Source organism: Musa acuminata, chromosome BXJ1-7 (assembly GCF_036884655.1).
Source record: "Musa acuminata AAA Group cultivar baxijiao chromosome BXJ1-7, Cavendish_Baxijiao_AAA, whole genome shotgun sequence".
In the NCBI taxonomy this organism is placed as follows: domain Eukaryota; kingdom Viridiplantae; phylum Streptophyta; class Magnoliopsida; order Zingiberales; family Musaceae; genus Musa; species Musa acuminata.
The window spans coordinates 34,498,628-34,507,500 of record NC_088333.1 but is presented as its reverse complement, the minus strand read 5'-3'; positions in this window follow the sequence as shown (position 1 = coordinate 34,507,500).

Here is an 8,873-nt window from a genome sequence, read left to right as displayed (position 1 = left end):
AGATTTCATAAAGGGCAATGGTGCTAATCATAAGTGTCGTACAAGCTAATCATGTGAGTGATGACACTTGTAACATAACGCGCAGTCTTTTTGATTATTATTATTATTATTATATTTTTTCACTTTATATTGCTTATTGTATAAATATATTGTGATATCCATAGATCTATGTAATGAGAATCGAATTATGATGATATCACGATAATGAAATTGATTCATTTTTAAATACAAATCCTAAATAATCCTAGTCATAGGTTACTCGAGAGAGACATTGAGATAACCAAACAGATTAGTGTATTGTATACTTATCCATATGATGGAGACGATTGGTTTCATAGTTGCTTATGTGAGGACACTAGGGCTATAATGTAGGTGCTCATTAAAAATGAGTTTACTGATTGATCTACTCATGGAATGCTGGATGGTTGATGATACCTCATTGTCATACAACGATTTCGTCGTTCTAGTGGTGTACCTAGTCCTTATACTTGAAACACCAATAATATCCTATATGAGTACTTCATTCTTTGATGTCGGACTTATAAGTTTAGAAGTTCTAGATCTAGCACAACTGGTCATCAAGAGTGACAGTTAACCTTATAAGGGCTATTGAGTGTCGATAAAGGATTATCCACTCTTAGTATCATGAGAGAAATATCTCATGTGTTTTTGCTCAAACAAATTCTTAGCCAAGATTATTCAGATTGAGAGAGAAAGAATTCTCTAAGAGAATCTACTGATTAGAGTGAGACTCGAGTAGAAACTGTATGAGACTAATAGTACCATACTCGATATATGATCTTGTTAGGATCAAGTCAACACTAAAGGGGGGGGGGGCGGTGAATTAGTCTTTTGAAAAACTACATCAATCGTGAAAATTCATACGTTAAAATCATATCGGAAAGACGTTTAAGCTTAAAGATGTTCGTAGGAGAGTGATGAAGATGTAAAGTGTTGCAAAGTAAGTAAATAGCAAAGAAGAAAGAGAACACATAAGTTTTATAGTGGTTCGGTCATTGTGACCTACATCCACTTCCGATTCCTCCCCCGTCGAGGTCACCAGCTTCCACTAGTGATCTTCCTTCAATGAAAGAAGATCAACTACTCTTTTATAACTTTTTTCTCCTTTTTACAAGTTTAGGAGGCAACCTTTATAGCTCTTACTGCCCTCCCTTAAATAGAGTTCATACTTAGAGATAGAGAGGGGAATTCTAGTAGAATTACTACTAGTCATAGGTGCTCTGCAAGCCAATCACGTGAGTGATGACACATGTGACTTAACACGTAATCTTTTTGCTTATTATTATTATTTGAGATTTTACCACTTTATATTGCATGTTGCTTGAATATATTGTGATGTCCATGGATTTGTTCAATGGGAATTGGATCATGATGAGATCATAATAATGAGATCGATATGCCTTTAAACACAAATCCTAAATAATCTCGGTCATAGATTACTCAAGAGAGACATCGAGATAACCGGACAGACTGGTGTACTGTATACTCGTCTATATGATTGATGCAACTAGTCTCATAGTTACTCATGTGGGAACAGCAGCGATATAGTATAAGTGCTCATTGGTGAATAAGTTCATTGATTGATCCGCTTATAGAATGCTGGATAGTTGATGATGTCTTATTGTCAGACAGTGATTCTGTAGTCTCAGTTATGTATCTGGTCCTTAGACTTGAGATACCAAGGATGTCCTATATAAGTACTCCATCCTTTGATACCAAACTTATAGGTCTAGAGGTTCCAGATTTAGCACAACCAGTCATCGAGAGTGGTAGCCAACCTTACGAGGACTATTGAGTGTCGATAGAGGATCATCCAGTCTCGGTGTTATGAGAGGAATATCCCATGTGTTTATGCTCAAACAAATCCCTAGCTAAGGTCATTTGGATTGAGAGAGAAAGAGTTCACCAAAAGAATCCGATTAGAGTGAGACTCGAGTAGAAACCGTATGAGCCTGATAGCACCATGCCCGGTATATGATATCTGAGATATTAGATAGATGAGGGACTATAGGTACATGGCAACTAAGTGTTAGGATCGAGAGCACTAAGAGGGGGGGGGGGGGTGAATTAGTGCAGCGGAAATTTTTCAGCGATTAAAAACGAAAGCTGCGTTTGTTCGATAAAAACTATTTTGATGCAAAAGCCGATTCTAAGATTACTTATGATTAAGTGCAGTTTATGTTTAAACACAGTTAGCGTCTAAACGCAGTTTGCGTCTAAATGCAGATTGTGTCCAAACTCAGATTGCATCTAAGCGCAGTTTGCGTCTAAGCGCAGATTGCGTCTAAGCGCAGATTGCGTCTAAGCGCAGTTTGCGTCTAAACACAGTTTGCGTCTAAGCGTAGTTTAAGCAGAAGTATAAAGACAATGTGCTGCTATTGTACAGCTCAAAAAGTGATCTGCAAAAAGCAGATTTACGTCTAAACGCAGATTTACGTCTTAAACGCAGATTTACGTCTGAACTTTGAAACTCATTTGTATACTCGCAGAAGGTAGTATGCAGTTGAAATCAAGATGTAAACGTAAACTGAAATCTGATGATTGTGCGAGGAAAGCCGATTTACGTCTAGATGTTGAAACTCGTTCGTAAAATTGCAGAAGACAGTTTGCAGTTATAAATAGAATGTAAATGTAAACTGCAAAGAAACTCGTTCGTAAAAGCGCAGAAGATAGTTCGCAGTTATGAACAGATTCAAGACATAAATGTAAGCTGCAATGTAAAGATCGTACGAAAACACCTTTTGACGTCTGAATGCAGATTCGGAAAGATTAGAACTTAGAAACTTGTTCGTAAAAGCGCAGAGAGCAGTAGCTATGTAGGAGGTTTGTAGTAATGATAAAGTGCTCAAAATAAACGCAAACCAGAGATTTAGAGTGGTTCGGTCAGTCTTGACCTACTCCACTTTTGGCTTCCTCCACCAGCGAGGTTACCGACGTCAACTAGGGGCCTTCCTTCAATAGGCGAAGGCCAACTTCCCTTTTACAGTTTCTCTCCTTTTGACGGGCTCAGGAGACAACCCTTACAGATCCTTTCTCTCCTCTCTTTACAACTCAAGACTTGAAGAACAGAAAAGAGGAGAACTTTTGGACTTTACACAAATTTGAGCTCTTAGAATCACTGAAAAGATCAAGAATTCGGTGTGGATCTATATCTTTTTAGTGCTGAATGGGTGGGGTATTTATAGGCCCCAACCCAATTCAAATTTGGAGCTCAAAACGATCAAATCCCGGAATTTCGGGATCAGGCGGTTGCACCTCTTGACTGGAGAGGTTGCACCGCCTGGCAGAGCTCGAAGACCGAGCTCAGGCGGTGCCACCTCTCTGTCAGGGAGGTTGCACCGCCTAGTCTTGCTCGAAGACTGAGCTCAGGCGGTGCCACCTCTCTGTCAGGGAGGTTGCACCGCCCAGTCTAGCTCGAAGACTAAGCTCAGGCGGTGCCACCTCTCTGTTAGGGAGGTTGTACCGCCCAGTCTAGCTCGAAGACTGAGCTCAGGCGGTGCCACCTCCTGGCTGGGGAGGTTGCACTGCCCAGTCTCGCTGGGAGGCTTAGCCCAGGCGGTGCCACCTCCTGGGCTAGGCGGTTGCACCTCCTGGTGCAATCAGGGTCCAAATGGTTAGCTCCATTTGGCCCAATTTCAGTCTTTCAGGGGCCCAATTGCCCCAAGATTAAGCTAATGGGATCATCTCCCATTTTCCAACTTAATCAACATGCTAACTACGATTAGATCTAAGACAATTTCTGCAGCTTTGCTTCGGTGCGTCAATCGCTTCTTCCGGCGAGTTTTCGGCGAACTTCCGTCGATCATCCGATGAACCCTCGGTGATGCTCCTGCGGACTTCCGGCAAACTCCTGGACTTTGCGACAATCCACTTGGCAAGTTCCGACGAGCTTCGCTTGGCAAGCTTCTGGACTTCTCGGATCTGTTCTCGCAGAACCTCCGACGACCGTCTGAACTTCCGTCGAACTCTCGAACTCCCAACGTGATCATGAACTTGACTCCAGCGCAACTCCTGCTGCTTGTCTAACTTTCATCGTAGTTAATCCTGCACACTTATCTCAACACATAGATTAGACAACAAATGACAATTGACTTCATCATCAAAATCCGAGATTCAACACTAAGGACAGACAAGTCCAATGGATTGGATTTCCTTGTATCGTTTGGGGACTACGGCGTAGTGGCCTAATACGTTCGTAGTCAATGAGTCGAGTGAATTATTATGGAGATAATAATTCACTGAGTCAAAAGGAGTTCTGACAAGAATGACTCACGGCCAACTCGATATTGGGCCTAGAGGGTCATATGTTGAATCTCGTATTTTGATGATGAAATCAATTGATGTGTTTATGATCTGATCTGCGTTTTGAGTGACGTAAGACTAGCTTCGATCAAGGAGAGGCAAATTGATTAAAGCAGAAGGAATCATACATTGAGCCCGAGTGAACATGTTAGAAGATTAAATGTCAAGCCGGAGGATTAGTCGACGTGTCGGCAAAATGCTTCGTGCCATGAATTCAAGCATCGGGCCGAAGGATCGGACTTTGCGCCAAGGAGATCGGAAGTTGCGAGAGTCAACATGCCGATTGGGCAATATGTCGAAGGAGAGGACGATGCACTAAAGGATCGGACAAGCACCGGATGAACCAATGACATGTCAGACAAATGATTCATACTTTATAATCATTTGTTTAAGATTGAAGTAGTTTAGGGGGCTAATTGAGTTAGATTTTGATGTAATAATGTTAACTCAATTATGGGCCAATTGGGCCTTACTTGGGATTGATTTGGGCTCATTCGGAGGCCCATTTAGTGACCCAAAAGTTGGGTCAAGCAGTGGCACCGCCAGAACAGGTAGTAGAACCATTTGTGAGTTGGAAAACTCGAAAAACTTAGTCTCTGAGGCTGTCAGGCGGTGGTATCGCTAGACTGGGCAGTGGTACCGCCCAGTGACAGTGTGTTAGGTGGTGGTACTGCTAGACTGGGCGGTGGTATCGCCCAATGTCAAGCTACAGGCGGTGGTATCGCCTAGTGCAGGCAGTGGTACTACTCGTACCCTAAAATCTCAGGGATTTGAATTTTGGGCTCCAAATTTGAATCCATTTGGGGCTTATAAAGACTCCACTCTTTCCTGCTTAGTGAAGCAAGAATTTGAGTAGAAAGGGGGAAAGAATACTTTGGAAAAAAATGAGAAACTATATTAGGATTTAGAGTCTCTTCTTAGTATTTAGAAGTTCTTTTAAAGGGTGAAGTGAGGTCTAAGAAAGAGAAGTTATAAAGATTCTCTCCTAAGCTTATCAAAAAGAGAAAGAGTGTAAAAGGGTAGTTGATCTTCACCCATTAAAAGAAGATCATTAGTGGATGCCAGTGGCCTCGATAGAAGACGAATCGGTGGAGTGGATATAGGTCACGACGACCGAACCACTATAAATTGGTTTGCATTTTGTTTTGAGCAATTTACCTTTACTGCAAACTGATTTACCTTCTTATTGCTTTCACTATGCTCCCATACTCTTTCAAGTTAATATCTTTATGAAATAGCTTTTGTCGGAATCAATTTTTTATCATATGAAGATTTTCAAACCAACATAATTTTTCTGTTGTATTAATTCAAACCCTCCCCCCCCCCCCCCCCCCCCCCCCCTCCCCCTCCTAGTGCTGACTCATTCTTAACATCACACACATATAGTAAGCGTTGCGATCGGTAGATGTTCGGATATGAAATATCTGCCAGAACTCTTATCTTATTATATATATAATAAACTCCTAAATTATTGGATCCTATGAATGAGATCCAAAAAGAGCCAATGAGAGATTATTGGATAGAGATCCACTAATTTAAGAGGCTTGGGTAGTTGGATGGAGATCCAATACCCAATAGGGCTGGATCCATTAGGGTTATGTTAATATGAGACCTCTATAAATAGGAGGAAATCAATGGTTCATAGGCTAGAGCCTTTTTGGGTTGCCTCTCTAATTCTCCTCCCCTTCTCTGCCTCAAATAGCAGGCTTGGAGAATTAAGAAGCAACGTCGTAGCCCTGTTGCATGGATCACCACTAGAGAAGAGGACGTTTGACCTCTTTCACCCTCTCCTAGAGATTTGTAGGGATTCAAGGATATACAATCTCCCTATGTAGCATAATCTATCTTATATGTAGTTTTAAGTTTCGTAAATTTTGTACACCAATCTTCGCATGATGACGAACACATATGGGAAATTTGGGGATTTTGTTTTTATGTTCTTCCGCTGCACATGTGATGTCGCCCTTAGATTTCCCAATAGTGGTATTAGAGTCAGGTTGTTCGTGCGAAAGATTGGCTTTGAACTACGTGTTTTATGTTTTGGAGAAGTTTTTTATGTCAAAATCGTTGACATAAAAGTGAGAAAGGGCAACAATTGTTGCTGCCCTCGCAGATGGTAACTTGTTGCCATCTACGTGTATGCAACCGCTTGCAGTGGCGGTCGTAAGGGGGCAGCACAGCGCCAGCACACGCGTAGGCGCTATGCCTGTAGCAACCGACAGATGACCTACTTTTAGCAGGCTTGCGACCAACGGGGCTAGCAGCCCGCGAGTGCCCCACTTGCGGGCATTGCACCCACGGGCAGAGGTGCCGCGGGGCTACGGTGCTTGCGGGTGCTGAGCCCGCGAGCAGATGGTAGCCCTCGCAGATGGTAGCTTACTGCCATTTGCGTGTATGCAACCACTTGCAGTGGTAGCCGTAAGGGGGTAGCATAGCGCTAGCACACGCGCAGGCGCTACGCCTGCAGCAGCCGACCGACGACCTGCTTGTAGCAGGCTTGCGACCAATGGGGGCTAGCAGCCCGCGAGTGCCCCACTTGCGGGCGCTGCACCCACGGGCAGAGGCGCCGCAGGGCTACAACGCTTGTGGGCGCTACACCCATTGACATAGGCGTTGTGGGGTAGCAATGCCTTTAGGCACTAGGCCTATGAGCAAAGCCACCCGTGGGGGCTCCCACCTGCGGGGGCGACGCCCCCCGCTGTAGAGGGCTGCCGCCGGCAGGGTGGTGGCGGCCATAGCAAGCAGCAAAGATGGGGATTTAGGGTTTTCTGAGTAAAAGATAGTTTTGCCCTTAGGAATTTAAAAAATTCCAAGTTCTATCCTTTTGTCCAAATTATGAAAATACCCTTTATAATTCAAAAAATTTCCTACATGTCCTTAATTTCAAAAAATAATAATTAATTAAAAGATTTAATTGATTATTATTACTTTTATTTTATATTAGTCCTACATGATGATGATGTGTATATGTGATATATGATATGTTGATGGATGATCATGGACCGTGTAATGTGTGTGTACTTGTGATTATTATTATTGGGACTTGCGAGCCTCTATCTTATTTCTCATTTATTGTAGGACCTGCGTGCCTATGATTAAGTTGTAATCGTACGAGATAACGCAATGGGAGTATGAAAGCAATAACGAGACCCACGAGGCCGAGACGGATGATCGCGATGCATAGAGATGTGTCGAGATGCCGATGAAGCCGACGAGGATGACATAAATGATCACAGGGCATGAAGATACACCATTGCACACATAGATCTTGTTGTGAGTGATTAGGCCCACTAGCTTGAGCCTGATCACATTAGACTATGGTCCATGATCATTTGGTATGATTGATCATGTGATGTGTGATTGCTTGTATACCTACTAGATATGTATATATATTTACATGTGATATAGATATATATTAAATATGTATGTGTGATATGTCATATTAGGAGACTAAATCAAAATCCCCTCTCTCAATAATATTAAGTCAATAAACGTGAAGCAATTACACTGACCCACGTGGCCTTCTATCATTATAGGTAGGGACCGATTCTCGATGTAGGTTGAGTTAGTCGAGTTCCTTAAGGCTCACCTATATCGCGATTCGCTATCTTGCCTATGACATAGCGATGTCACCGGTGATATGAGAACAAGGTATGATTGGTCTAGTCCCTCAAGGGTATATAATCAAATCAAACTCATCTTGTAACGATGGTGTTGACTTAACCGGACATCATGGTTGGTTGAGTCTCTCGAGACCATGGTAGTTCGGAGGTCGAACAGGATGGGAATTATAAGGAGTTGTAATCGGCAAGAATTGCCTACCTTATGGGCTTAGTGTGATTGGTCGAGTCCCTTGAGGTTACACTAAGACGCTGATTAGATCCCGATCCCCACCAGAAGTCTACCGGAGACTTTCATTTCACATGCAGAGAGTGTCACGTGACTCGCCAATAAAATAGTAGGAGCATATTAAGATAGAAGTCCATATATTGATTATTTATTTTATAAAATATACATGTTATTTATTTCTACTATATTTTATTTTCAGAAAATGTCGCTTCCAAATCCCTTACGTGGCATACTTGATGTCAACCGCCTCACTGGTCTGAATTATATAGATTGGCTCCACAACTTGAGAATTGTTCTCACGATGGAGAAAATCGCATACGTCCTTGATACAGTGATGCCTACGCCTGAGGAAGGGGCAAGCGAGGATGAGATTGCTCGCTATATGAAGTACATTGATGACTCCACTCTTGCTCAGTGTTATATGTTGGGCTCCATGATTCATGAGTTACAGAGACAACATGAAAAGATGGATGCAAGATCCATTCTCCTACATGTTCGTAAACTATTTGAAGAACAAAGAAGGACTTAGCGATATGAGATATTCAAGAGCCTCTTCTGTGCTAGGATGACTGAGGAGACATCGGTTCAGAACCATGTCCTGAAGATGATTGAGTGGGTAGAGAAACTCATAGGTCTAGGAAAGGTCCTAAAGGATAACCTATGTATGGATCTTATGCTTCAGTCCCAACCAGATTCATTTT